Raw genomic sequence first — 11,856 nt, forward strand, 5'->3', positions numbered from 1 at the left:
TTTCTTAAATATATAAGATAATCATTACCAGTTTATTCCAAAATTTGTAACCTGAAATAAAAACCAAAATAGAATCATCATAAATTTTTTAAAATCAAGAAAGTAGTATCAGAAATTTATAAATAAATTATCAGTCTCTAATCTCAGTGATTCATAGATTCTTTGCTTTAAAAAAAAAAAGATTACTAACCAGATATTGTGACACACATTTATAATAGTCTCTCAGTACTTGGGAGGCTTAGAAGGATCACTGGCTTGAGACCAACCTCATCAACTTAGTGAGACACTTTCAAAATAAAAAAATAAATAAAATATGGTGGGAAGAGTAGATCGGAGGTAGACCACTTCTGTGTTCTAACACAAGTACCACAAAAAAAGATGATTGCTAAATATTCTAAAGATAAATAAGATGCCAAATAATCAGTATTATTTAATTTAGACTTTCTTCTTTCTTCCATTTTTAAATCAGTGATTTTTCTGTATTTATAAATACTAAAGATTAACCACTTTTTCCTAAAACTAGAATTTTAAATAAGTTAGTATTTAGGAGGTAAAGGGATCTACTGAGTCCTTTAGGGGAAATATAGATTATATTGATTTTGAAAATTCTTCAAGGCAAATGAGAAGTAGGGGAGCAAACCTTTACAATTAGCACAGACTCTGGCCTCTGGCTATAATATGGGCTTATTCGAGCTACTTCATCTCTGTGTGATCACCGTGGGGCAGGTGGGAGGGCAGCACTCTGCACAAAATTCCTCTAAAGACTACAAAATTGCTGAAAGAGTAAAATTTAAATGTTCTTGCCACAAACGAATTATGAGAATGAGTAGGTGAGATAATGGATTTAGCTTTACTTAATCATTCCATAATGTGTACTTATATCAAAACACATCATCATAAATTGTTGTCATTATTTGTCAACTAAATATTTATTATTCACATATATATACACAGAGTCTATGGTGGTATTTCTATGAATGAACCTAAGTCTTCCTCCACCCCTACCCTTGTATCTCCTCCCTGGCTTCCCTGAGGTTTCTCCTCATCATCTGGAGTCTCTCTTGCATCCCAATTACTCCCTATCCTGCACATATTAGAGAAAACATATGACCCTTCACTCTCTGTGATTGGCTAATCTTACTTAATATAATGTTCTCCAGGTCCTTCCATTTTCTTGCAAGGGAAATTAGAATGCAGTTGTGTCACTGCAAATAAATGTTTAATAGGACAAGACTTAGAAGTTGGCTACAAGTAGATGTCCTTGGGGACAAAAATAAAATGCACCTTAAACTGGAAAACAAATTATTATTCATTTTAAATGGAATTGTTTTTTTTTTAAAGCAAGAAATGGGGAAGAAACTAAGTCTCTCAGTTGATATAAATGTCCAAAGGACTTCACAGAAACAGAAAAGAAATATTTAACTCAACAGATCATCTGCTGTAGTGCTGGGGTACAACCTCCCTTTCTACTACTGTGTTTTCTAGAATGTCCAAGAGTTACACAAATGCCTTTGTGTTTCATAGTCCTCATTTGGAGTAAAGAGGTGAGGGAAAAGGTCAGAATTCTCAAAACAGATAAATGAGCTATTTTCTGCTTTTTTTTTCAAAAATAAAAAGAATCAGAGACTTGGAGCCATAAAAGATTAGGGAAAACATGAGGGTCTACTTCTATCAGGTAACCTGGTAAGCTGCTCAGCTTAGAATCTTCCACCACCAGAGAGAAGGGGTTCTGGCCAGACTCATCCAGTTCTCAAAGTTCCACCTGTCTCAAATGATTCAAGAGCTACAGAAGATAAATTGAAACATCAGTTACAACCCATGGTCCCAGAACCTAGCCGAAAGAATCTAGTCTAGCTAGACCAGGATTTTCCTAGGCAAATTGATAAATAAAACATATCAGCTCTTGAATTCCTTTGCTCCCTAGATTGAAAGTTGTCAGAATCAAAATAGAGTTACTTGTATCAACCCTGACAAAAACAGAAAGAAAGAAAGAAAGAAAGAAAGAAAGAAAGAAAGAAAGAAAGAAAGAAAGAAGGAAAGAAAGGAAAAAGGAGGAAAAGAACGAGAAGAAGGAAGGAAGGAAGGAAGGAAGGAAGGAAGGAAGGAAGGAAGGAAGGAGAGGGAGGGAATGGAGTTTATGAAGAAAGGGTTCTCATGGATGATTGCTCATAATAGCTTTTACAAAAATAAATAATTTACCAGGGCAACAGCAACCTTTCACAAAGATTATCACAACTTTACACACACACACACCACACACACACACACACACATACACTACTTCTGAAATGACAAATGCCCAGTGATTGTCTTCCTCTGTCTTGTTACTAATCCTTGTGGCCAAGAATTATTGCTTTGAAATAATTTATGTAATTCTCTTCATTTCACCTTAAAAGTGTTCTCTTGCCTCGATTTCTTCCTGTACCCTCATAGTGTACTGTGGAATGTGGATTCCCATTACAGTGTTCTGGTATCCCCTAATAAATGCCATTATATGTTGAAGAACCTCTGATCATTATTTAGGTTGACATTGTCATTTCACTTGGGTTTTGCCTAGCAATATCTGCTGAACAAAGGCCAGGTCCTTTGCCTGTCAGGAGCTCTGCCAATTCCCTGGAATTCTTTCCTTCCAGGTTTGTGGGTGTCTAGAGCAGTGTCATTCTTGAACCTTAACCTCAATAGGAACATTTTATTCACTCTTCTTATTACTTTCTCTAAAGCAAATTACTCTCTTGGATATCACCTTGCTAATTTCTTCATAGCCAATGCCAAATCTGTCCTGACTTTATTTCTTCTCTTGCTCTTTTATTAATGTCTGCCTTATAAGTTATCTAATATCACAGACTTTGCCTATGCTGTCTACAAATTCCTTCTCATTAAGAACACAGGCACTCAAATTTTTTTTTCAAGGATGATGATCAGATACAAACGTACAACACAGTTCTATATTCAACATTCTGCCCATGACACATACTAAGAAATTCCAAGTAAAATAAAAATACATCAAGACCAAATAAGCAGACAGTCTTTCCTGAGTGTTCATGACTTTGCTTTCTTTCTACGTTTGCTAGCCTGGGAGGTGTGACACTTGGTACCACACATGGATCTAACCACCCCTCAGTACAGATGTCATGTACATCCCTGCACATCATGAGATGCGAAAGCCCATCGACACAGGTCCAAATTCCCTTTAGATCTGTCTGTAATTAGCTACAAAAGAACACTGAAAAAATCCTTTTACATATGTTCAATTCTTTATGATCCTTGGTTTTATTTTTGTTCTGTTATATCCATCTTTTTTTTTCTTTTTCCCTAATTTACTTATTTTTAGGGAAAAGAGTATTTGATTGTTCAGTCACAAATGTTTATTAGTCTTAAATTTAAATAAATTTAATTTTTCCACACTTCCACAAAATATTGTGATGTTCCTAGAAAGGAAACTGATATTCACATGTCTGTCTGACTTACCCCTTGAAGTGTTTAAATAAATTTGCCTCTAAAGCTCTGCATGTCCACACAAGAGCCTTCAAATAGCTAGTGAAGTGTATGATATTTTTTGGTCTTTTTGGCAACCTTACTCTTGTTCTAAGTGCTTTGGCATTACCTAATCATAAAAGATTTTGTTTTAAGGTTTGGATAACATCACCATGAGAACAAAAAGTGACTTTTTTGTGTGTGGTACTGGGGTTTCTGGAAAGCCTTCTCCAGGCTAAACTCCCAGACCTATTATATTTTTATTTGGAAACAGGGTCTCTTAAGCCAGAGAGGCTGGCTTCAAACCTATGTGATCCTCCTGTCTCGACCACCCAAGCCCGGGGATTACAAGCATGCACCACCACACCCGACAAAAAAAAAGTGACATTTTTAAAATTATCCTTAGGACAAAGTTGTGGCTTCAGAACATATGTTCATTTGCCTTAAAAGCATAACACTCTTTTATAAAGGGAAAAAATTTGCATAAAATATCATGCTGCATCATTTTGCATATAATTATCAAAAAATTTGTTTCAATTTCCCATCAAAGGTTAATGTGCCCAGACAATATTTATTTTAATTTATTTTGTGTATGTATGCTAATGTCACAGATTCAGTCAAAGAAGCAAACTTGCGGGTATTTTTTAAAATAAAACACTGTCTGGAAATAAGAAGCAAAATATTAGAAGGTAAGAAGGGATGAACAGCCATGAAGTCTAGAGCCAGGCAAGGTGGTGCATATCTGTAATCTCAGTGCTTGGGAGACTGAGACATGAGGATTGCAGGTTGAAACCAACCTCAGCAACTTAGTGAGATCCCATTTCAAAATAGAAAATAGAAAGAACTATGAGTGTAGCTCAGAGGTAGAGTGCCCCTAGGTTCAATTCCTGGCAACCACCCCCTCCAAAAAAAAAAAAAAAAAAAACAGTCTAACACAAGATTTGATTCAGACCGTATTTCAAATCAATTGGATATTTTGATCAATATATTTTTGGCAATAAAATTCAGCATCTTGATTCAAATGAATTGATAATTCTACGCAGTAATAAGAGAGGTAAAAAGTAATGAAATCTCTCAACCACCATTTTTTTTTTTTTTTTTTTTTTTTTGCAGGTCTGGGGATGAAACCCAGGGGCATTCGACCTCCGAGCTACACCCCCTGCCCTATTTTTTTTTTTATTCTTTATTTTGAAACAGGGTCTCACTGACTTGCAGAGGTCCTCACTAAGTAGCTGAGGCTGTCCACGAACCATGATCCTCTGGTCTCAATCTCCCGAATGCTGGTATTACAAGCATATGCCACCATGCCTTGCACCTTTCTTTTTCTCTTTCTGCACTTCAGTATTTCAAACAAACAAACAAAAAAATCAAAGCTTCCCAGCCTAACATACAAGATCTTCATTGACAGCACCTGTAGCCTTCCCCATTGCCCATACTAGGCTCTATATTCTAGGCAAACTGGGCTACTCTCTACCTCTAGGTCATTGGTATCATGTGATTTTCAGCCAGCCATCCCACTCCTGGATAGATACCCAAAGGAGCCAGGCGTGGTGGTGCACTCTTGTAATCCCCGTGCTTGGGAGGCGGAGACAGGAGGATCGCGCAGGTTCGAAGCCAGCCTCCCTGCCTTCAGTGACCCTGTTTCTAAATTAAAAGTATAAAATAGGTCTGAGAGTGTAGCCCGGAGGTAGAATGGTTTCCAGGAATCCTAGTACCACCAAAAATACCCAAAGGAATCAAACATGCGAGCATGCATACAGTGTTTATCTCCTCACTATTCACAATAGCCAAGATATGGAATCAGCTGAGATATTCATTAATGCAATAATGGATAAAGAGAATGTGGTACCTACACGATGGAGTATTATTCAAAAATAATCAAGAAAAAATTGCATCATTCCCAGGAAAGCTAATGGAACTAGAAACCAATCATGTTAAGAGAAATAATCCAGGCCCAGAAAGACAATTATCACATATTTTTCATTCACATGTAGAACCCAGCTCAAAAAAATGACAATGTGCTTTTCAGACAATTTTTTGCTGCATGAAATTTCCTCTTTGTTCTTCTGCTGTGTTTTGGTTGTGACTCCAGAAATCATGTATTGGAAACTTAATCCCCAAAGCAATCCATTAGTGGTATTTGGCGGTAGAATCTTTGGGAGCTAATTACATTAGGGCCATGCTATGAATAGATTGATTCATACGTGGATTAGTGGATCCTTTGGTTATTGAGAGAGTGGCTTTGTTACAAAGTCAAGGCTTCTCTGGCATTATTTGTTGTGTCTTGCCATGTAAACCCACCACGCTGTTATAATGCATCAAGAAGACCTTCCCTGGCCGGGGTGGTGGCGCACGCTTGTAATCCCTGCACTTTGGAGGCGGAGACAGGAGGATCGCGCAGGTTCGAAGCCAGCCGCGAACGCTGGCTTAGGAGACCCTGTTTCCAAATAAAAAAGTATAAAAAATAGGACTGGGAGTGTAGCCCGGAGGTAAAGGGCTTCCAGGAACCCCAGTACCACCAAACAACAACAAAAAAGAAGACCTTCCCCAAATACTGGGCGGATGCCAGCAACACACTCTTGGATTTTCCCATTTCCCAAATTAGAGGCCAAATAAATTACCATTTCTTAAAAATTATTCCATCTTAAGTATTTTGCTATAGTAACAGAAAGCAAACTAAGACACTTGCCAACAATAAACCCTGGGTTACAATTAATTATTCTGTCATCATCTACAATTGGATATATTTACAAATATCTTTTGAATCATTTATATATCTGTTTCTCCATATTCTCATTTGCCCATTTCCTCCACAATTGTAATAACTTTTTATTCATTTGTTCTGTTAATACAGAGCACCATTCTAGTATATTCTGGTCTGGGTGAACACCCAAAGGTTGTCTGAACTATTTGTTTAATTATTTAAATCTGCCCATATGTTTGTTTTTACTTTGGTCTCATTATTCACAAATAAGAAAAGAAAAAAAAGCTATATTTAATAAAAATATTGTCCACTAATTTTAGATAAATTAAGTAATGGTCATTGGAAATTGTAAAATTGATTCACCTATGTATATTTTTAATTCTGATTGGCTTGCTATATTGTCATATCTGGGTGAATTGTTGAATTGACTATCCATCTTTCATCATTTTTAAAAATAAAGCAAAAAATATGTGAATTAGAAAACAAGAGGAAAATCTGAGATTGCTTACTCCATAATTATTCTTACCAATTTAAATAATTCATAGTTTAAGTGATTCAGTTTATGAATCAAGTGTATATTGGGAAACTCTGTGAACAAGAAAATGTTTGTTAAAAACTCTGATGAAAACACGAGAAAGAAGATTCATTTACGCCAAGAAATAGTGTGTCTATTATTAGCTACCATGGTTTATTTCAAAACATCATCATACATCAAGTGATCTGTCACAATAATTTACATCTTCAGTTTTGCTCAAAGTGATATTGTCATTTCTCTGAATAAAATAAAAGGAAGATTTAGCCAGGCATGGTGGTGCACGCTTGTAATCCCAGCGCTTGGGAGGCGGAGACAGGAGGATCACACAGGTTCCAAGCTGCCCTTGCTGGCTTAAGAGACCCTGATTCCAAATACAAATATATAAAATAGGTGTCTGGGAATGCAGCACGGAGGTAGAAGGGTTTCCAAGAGCCCCAGTACCACCAAAATAATAATAATAATAAAAATAAAAGGAAGAGTGCATAAAACTTGCTTTTAAAGTTAGATGTAATAAGATATATAGGAGTACTTTTTAAACTGGCATACACTTATCTTTGATTTTGTTGAATTATAAATGACCTTGATAAAAGCACAAGGACTCAGGGCTCAGCAATGGTGTTGTAAGTGAGGTTCTCTGAGGCCTTGCACGCAGACTTTGTAGCCAATGTGGTTATAGTGAGAGGTCACCCTCTTTGAGACTGCTATTGCTAAGCACTTCACAGCTCCATCATATTTAATAGACACATACAATATTAGAAGTCCTATGTTGAGTACCTATGTCTACAAAAGGATGTTACACGATTCTACCACTCTCTTAAAACTCTCCTGTCATAAAATTATGTTCATTCTTATATTAAAACCAATTTTTAAAAATTCATCATATACAAGAATGATGTAATTTAAGAAAGCTCAGAATAGACATGAAATAAAAACTAACATTTGTAAAATAAAAAAATTTTGACTCAGAATCTTTTTAATCCATATATATACAGTATATATATTTGTATATATTATATATAGTATATAATAATTGTATATATAATTGTATATATACTGTATATATAAGATATATATATTGTATATATATATTGCAGTACTGGGGATGGAACTCAGGGGTGTTCTACCTCCTAGCTACAGCCCCAGCCCCAAGTGTAAGCACTCAAAAGTTGTCTGAACTATTTGTCAGTTATTTAAATCTGCCTATATGCTTTTCTACTTTGGTCTCAATTTTTCCAACTCTGACTAAGAAAAGAAAAAATCTATAATTAACAAAATTACTGTTCACTAAATTTTTTGATAAGTGAAGCAATGGTCATTGGAAAACATAGAATTTATACCCCTATGTATTTTTTTTAATCCTGACTGGCTGGTTATCTTGTCACATTATTTGGATATTTTATTATCTTAAGTAATATTAAGTAACACGTAGAATATAAAACCTCAAAGTATTGTAAAACTGCAAAGAAATTAGCTATCATTATTTTGTTTTGTCTATATCTAGAAAATAATAGGGATTTCATAAGGGATAAACAAAAGAAATCTTACTTCTTGGAGCATAATTTTCTCTAAAAGATGTACCCAATCAAGCCACATGCAATGGCACACGCTTGTAACCTTATTACTTGAGAGTCTGAGACAAGAGGATCATAGGTTTAAGAACAATCTCATCAACTTAACAAGACCCTCAGCAATTTAAGTCTGGGGGCGGGGACGATTTAGCTCAGAGGTAGAATGCTTTTGAATTCAGTCTCAGTTACAAAAAATAAAAACAAAAAAAATTACCTACCCAAAGTTTCAATTTCTCATTAAGGTATTCCATAACATGTATTATAACAATAGAATTTTCAGAATATTTTTTTAAAAAAGCAGCTCCTAATATATTTCAGTTTTGCACTGCAGGATAAGAAAAACCTGTTTTTATAATAAGAAATGCATTTTGCATATCCTATTCCAGCAAAGCTGATTATGATTCGCAGAACATTACCACATCCAATAATTTTATTTGCCTAACTTTTCTTTTCAGATCAATTTTAACAGGAAACAATATTCTTATTTCTGGTGTACAGTGTCCTTAAGATCCCAGAAAATAGAAAATGGCATAAGAAAAGATTTACCTTGGAGAGAGATCATCATCACTTGAAAAATACTAACAACCTGTGCTCTGCTCATTAAAGTTTTAAGAAGATAGTATGTGGCCCTTCTCAGATGTGACATTCAAGATGTAATGGTTGTCTGATGCTATTTGTACACACATCAATATACTAAGAAATCAAAGTGAAACCCGAGAGTAGATAGGAAAGCATTAGAATGCACTACTGCCTGGCGGAATCTTCTTTCCATTACAGAACCAAAACAAATTTCTTAACCAATTTTGGGAGCTACTATCAGCAAAATTTACAAAGTTTACACACACACACACACACACACACACACACACACACGCACACACACACACACGCACATGCACACACACACACACACACACACACACACACCAAAATACTAATGCAATATATTATCCCTCATTTTTAGAATAGCTTTATATTCTAAAGATTCTTGGGATCAGAATACTAAAATACCAACAACCCTCTTTTTTAGAGATGAGAGTATAGTTATATGTTAGATAGCTATATGTTAATATATAAGAGAAGTTAAAAAGATAGATCTGTGGTACATGATTAATCAATGATCCAAAAGCCAGGCTGCTCACATCTAATCCTGCCCCTTCACTCAGGTGTATAAATATGAGAAATTTACTTAGTTTCTCCATTCCTTAGTTCCCTCAAATGAAAATGAGAAAACTTCATATAGTTGTTGAGAAGTAGCACCTATATTGTGAAAATAAATGAGATAGAAGTGTTAACTGGCATCATTACAATAAAAGCAGCCTGTTTCATTTGTGCTCTAAAATGCTGCTAGAAGGGCTCATGAATTATGTCAAAAACTTGGAATTGAGTTGTTTTCTTTTTTTGATAAACCAGTCAAAAGCACCAATGCAAGTAATATTTTTCTGTAAGCAAGTTTTGATTTGTCATTTGTATGTCATATTTAGTGTTTCCTAATTCATTCGTTTACTTAGTTATTTGGAAGGGGAAACCCCTTTAGAGCAAATTTTAATTTGATTTTTAGCTTCATAAGTATATTAAACATTAATAACTATTTTCATGCATATAATTATTTTACAACTCACAACTTATTTCTAAAATAATGATATTATGATTGACTAGCTTTAGAATAAAATATTACTTTATAATGAAATGTTGCTATATTTTCTTATTAGATAGTTATAAGTTGGATATGATGTAAGAGGAGTTAAGAGGATAAATATGTATTATCATTAATCAATGATCCAATTTTCAAGCAATTATTTAGAACCTATACGACATCAAAGGGTCTGAATTCCATTTGAGGTAGAAAATATTTACTCTAAGTTGACTATGAATAGTTAAATTGTAATCTTTACAGCAACCATTAAATAAAACTATGCAAAGAACTATAGTAAATAAAATATAGTGAAAACTACATTAGATAAACAAAAAGGAAATATTGTAAATATTCGAATGAAAAAAGGCAAGAAAAATTAGAGAAATAAAACAGAAGAAATAAAATAAAATAAATAATAAACATCAAATCTAAATCCAAATACATTAATAATTATATCAATAGTAAGTGATTTGAGCATACAAATTAATATTGGTATTGATTTTTTCAGAATCTTCTCTTAGGTACTAGAGATTGAACCCAAGTTCGTAAGGAAGATAAAGTGTTTTAAAATGGGAGAAAACCTTCATTAAATCAATTATGCAAAGAGTTCGTTGACATTACACAAAAAGCATGACCCTCACAAGAAATTAAGTTCATAAATCAAACCTAATCAAAATTAAAAGTTTTGGTTCTGTGAATGATACTGTTAGGAGAATGAAAAGACAAGCTACAAAGTGGGAGGTGAAGTTTGAAAATTGCGCATTTAGCAGAACTTCTACCCAGAACACATTGAAGAACCTTCTAAACTTGCCAATAAGAAAACAGACAAACCAACTCAAAAGTAGTCAAATTAGGGGAGATTCAAAATGGTGACTGCGGGACACAGCACTTCTCAGTAGCTGAAATAAATAAAGTTCAACTACCTAAAAGGCATCGTCTTAACCAGCAAAATAAATATAACTCAGGAACCAAAACAGATCCAGGAACCTCGGTGGAAGGAATCCAGAAACCCTGAACTACAAGATCCACACAAAAAAATTAAAAAAAAAAAAAAAGTTCAGGCATCAGATCTGCTGCAGACACAACCGGGCCGCCCTCTACCACCAGTGCGGGCTGGTGGCCCAAACCGCAATTCCTGGTCCAGACTGACACCACCGTGGCAAAACAACCCAAGAGTTTGAAAACAGACATAGAGCTCCAACATCTTAAGTAGCAAGCGGCGCCCGAGCCAGAAGCCTGTGTGCTCACCAAAGATGGGACCACACTGGCACAGTGAGTCTTCCAGACACCTGGACCAAGGAAGCCAGGTATCTGAGTGCTTCCAGAGAAGCTGCGGGTCTTAGCATGCGCTCCAGGTCCAGCACTAGCCCCGGGTGCCTGTTCCCCGCCCCAAGACCCAGCACTATCCTTGTGCGCCCTGCCCGGGCCCCAGGACCCTCGCTAGTTGTCTGTGCCACCCGCACCCATAGACTCGGTGCTCACCTTGTGCGCCTAGCCCGCACTCTGCCCGAGCCCTGGCGCTAATCTCGTGGGCCCAGCCCACTCCCCAGGATGGCAATAGCTGTGTGCATCCCACCCGCACCCCGAGACCAGGAGCTATTCTTGGGCCCTCAGCCCGCACCGGGTCCAGCACTAGCCGTGTATGCCCGCCACATGCCCTGAGACCTAGCACTACCCTCGTGTGCCCTGCCTGATCCAGAGACCAGTGCTAGACCCTGTGCTCCTTCTGCGTCCCTGGACCAGTCTGTGCTTGCCCCCCACCCCAGACCCACCACAGGCTGTCTGCACCCCGCAGCTGGAGACTCGGTGCTAGTCTAGAACACCCAGCCCATGCCCTGGGTCTGCTTCGAGCTCTGTGCACCCTGCCCGAGTCCCAAAATCTACGGGACACTTTGAAGGCAGTGTTGAGAGGAAAGTTCATAGCATTGAGTGTCCACAT

Source organism: Muscardinus avellanarius (genome assembly GCF_963383645.1).
Source record: "Muscardinus avellanarius genome assembly, chromosome: 5".
Taxonomy (NCBI): domain Eukaryota; kingdom Metazoa; phylum Chordata; class Mammalia; order Rodentia; family Gliridae; genus Muscardinus; species Muscardinus avellanarius.